Raw genomic sequence first — 3353 nt, 5'->3', positions numbered from 1 at the left:
AGTGAGCTCTCTGTCTTTCAAAAATAAATAAATATTTAAACTTGTTTAAAAAAAGACATTTTAAAAAAGAACAAATATAAAAATTTATATCACGCTATTAATGGTCATAAAAACTTTTAAGAAACTCTTCTGTATTGGGATTTTTAATCATGATGTAGATGGTTTTAGTATTACTCAGCAAAAGCAAAATGAGGGAATTATATTTTAATTCAAGTTCACCTAATTGTTCTAATCAAGGCAATCCTCTGCAAAATTAAGTGACTGTGTGAAATGTGGATTTAAGGAATGCCTGTACATCATCTTTGTGATTTTTCCACAGTGGGAAATAAAAATGCCAACTTGCTATTTTAGTTCATGCAAGACTTTAGACCTTTTCATTTATTTATTTTTAAATGTTTACTTATTTTGAGAAAGAGAAAGTGTGTGTGTGTGTATGTGTGTGTGTGTGTGTGTGCGTGTGCCTCCGTGCATGAGTTGAGGAGGGGCAGGGAAAGAGAGAAAAAGAGAGAGAGAAAGAAAGAGAACCCCAAGCAGGCTCAGTGCCATCAGCACAGAGCCCGACTCGGGGCTCGATCTCATAATCCGTGAGATCAGAACCTCAGTCAAAATCAAGAGTTGGATGCTTAACCGACGGAGCCAGCCAGGGTCTGTAAGACTTTAGATCTTTTTAAAAGATTGTAGTGGAATTTCCAAAAATCTTTACACTTACTATATAGGTCAAATAAATCCCTATACTCACATTACTATTTAAAAGTATGTAGATAGGTACATGGCTTTAATCAAAATGTTTATAATTCAAATAATTAATAACTTATAAATGGCTTTCTAGAAATGTCAGATAATATTCAAGATCTGTGGGTTTACAGACTCACTCCACTCTTTTTTTTTAGGTGTGAATTTGGGACTTATTTCTGTAGTGGTTTGTTCCACTCATTTGGATAGGAAATTTAAAACAACTGTTTTAATGTTTATTTATTTTTGAGAGAGAGGGAGACAGAGCATAAGCAGGGGAGGGGCAGAGAAAGAGGGAGACACAGAATCCAAAGCAGGCTCCAGGCTCTGAGCTGTCAGCACAGAGCCAGACGTGGGGCTCGAACTCATGGACCATGAGATCATGATCTGAGCTGAAGTCGGACGCTTAACCCACTGAGCCACCCAGGTGCCCCTAACCCACCATTTTTATGGTCAAGACCTTTGAAGTCCCTCTTCTGAACCATGTCAAGAGTTTTATAGCATCTGAACTTCTTTCGCGCCATCCACACTGCATCTGCCGCCATGCCGTCCAAAGGAGCCACGTGTGAGAATCACACCCAGATATGCAAGCAACTTCACGCATGTCGATAGATTCAGCCTGATGGAAAATAATGTTCCTCTTCCATCGTTTGCTCATCCTCAAAAATCCATCTCTGTGAGCCACCTCTAGATTAATGATTTTTCCTGATATAAACACGCAAATTTGGAAATCCTGCCAGCGCGTAAAGGTTCTCTGCCAGAATCCGATTTGACATCTTACACCCTGGACCGCTGGGATCCCATTTTTGACTCCTAGCCTGGGAGGAAAGGCTTTTTTAGCATCTCTAACAGGATGGGATGGATGCCAGGAGCCTGAATGCATTTTTGGGATATCCACTTAACCACGGACTTTCACCTAATGGGATGGTCAGGAGATAATGTTCCGATGACGTTTCTTTCCAGGCAACAGCCCAAGTGTCTAAATAAGACATATGCCATCATGCCTAACGGTTTTGGCACAAATAAGTCATCTATTATATAAGAACCTCTGATATCAGAGGACTAATGGAGAGAAACGAAGCCTGGCTAGCAGCGCCCACTTGGTGGGGTCTACACAGTAAGTTTACTACCGAATGTCTTTGCTAACATTCCATGGGGGACCTCATTGCCCAAACAGGAAGTCTCTATGTTTCTATCTTTTGGTAAACATTTGTTTCACTGGATGTCTTTCTCTCAGGGTTCAAGCGGAATTAATTAATTAATGCTTAACCGCAACTGGGTCTGCTGTCAGGAAGCAAAGTCTGGAGCACCTTGGAAGGCTTTGGGTGCATACTTGCAGCTTGCAAATACTGCCTGATACCCCATTCGAACGAGCAGGGCCCCGGTGGTTCTTGACCAGTGGCTTTCTTCAAGTCACGAAATCACGGGGGGGCTTTCTTTTTCGCACCCAGTGGCCACAATCGGTAAGAGATTCTCTGACACGGCCATAGAAAGTCTCTTGAGTTGTAGTCGCCTTGAAGCAATAAGTTAAGGGTCTGACCTTTGACAATCTTTTTTGGTTTTTGACATTTATTTCTTTTTGAGACACAGAGCGCGAGCAGGGGAGGGCCATAGAGAGAGGGAGACACAGAATCCGAAGCAGGCTCCGGGCTCCGAGCTGTCAGCATGGAGTTGACGCCGGCCTTGACTCACTGTGAGATCATGACCTGAGCCAAGATGGAGAATCAAATGCTTAACCGACTGCACCACCCAGGTGCCCCTTTAAATTTTTTTTAACATTTGTTCATTTTTTCTTTTTGAGAGAGAGACAGAGTGTGAGGGAGGGAGGGGCAGAGAGAGAGGGAGACACAGAATCTGAAGCAGGCTCCGGGCTCTGAGCTGTCAGAGCAGAGCCCGACACGGGGCTCGAACCCACGAACCCTGAGATCATGACCTGAGTCGAAGTTGGCGCTTAACCAACTGAGCCACCCAGGCGCCCCCCAGTGCTGTAGTTTCTATGCAATTTATTTTTTACCTATCATGGTTCTCTGCAAAACTTTTAAGTCATTTCTCTTATTTTCCTGATCTTTCCCTCCATTTTTCTTGAGTGCATTAATTTGTTATTTTACAGACTTTGCTTTGCTAACTTCAATCTGTCTCATTTGTGATTCTTTTCCTTTGACTCTTTCCTTTGTCCTTTTGTCTATGTTCCCGTGTTTTGGCCTGGCTCACACTTTTTGATTGAATCCTGGAAAATGTGTGTAAAAATTGCAGAAACTCCAGATTGTCTTCCTCCAGGAAAGGCTCACCGTTCCGTTAGCTAGGTCGCTCCAAATTGTATTTTAAAATACACGATAATCATGCAGTTTGATCTCAGTCAGGTAGCCCTTAGCTGCTGTACGAATTCACCATGTTGCAGGTACAATTTCTATAAAAGTCTCTTCATTAGGGTTCATTGCCATTTAAGCTTTTGGGAGGCTCGCCTGCTGTCTCGTAGGCATCTACCTACCCAGAAATAAACCCTTTACACGGTGAGGATTTCATCCTGTCTGCAGAGCACTGGATGACCTGCTTCACCCTGAAGGGAGTGCCTCCCACGGTCCTTGAGGAGGAGAGAGGCTCCGAAAGCTGTTACAGTCCTC

This window comes from Crocuta crocuta, unplaced genomic scaffold (assembly GCF_008692635.1).
Source record: "Crocuta crocuta isolate KB4526 unplaced genomic scaffold, BGI_CrCroc_1.0 scaffold139, whole genome shotgun sequence".
NCBI lineage: Eukaryota > Metazoa > Chordata > Mammalia > Carnivora > Hyaenidae > Crocuta > Crocuta crocuta.
This window is presented reverse-complemented; position numbering follows the sequence as displayed.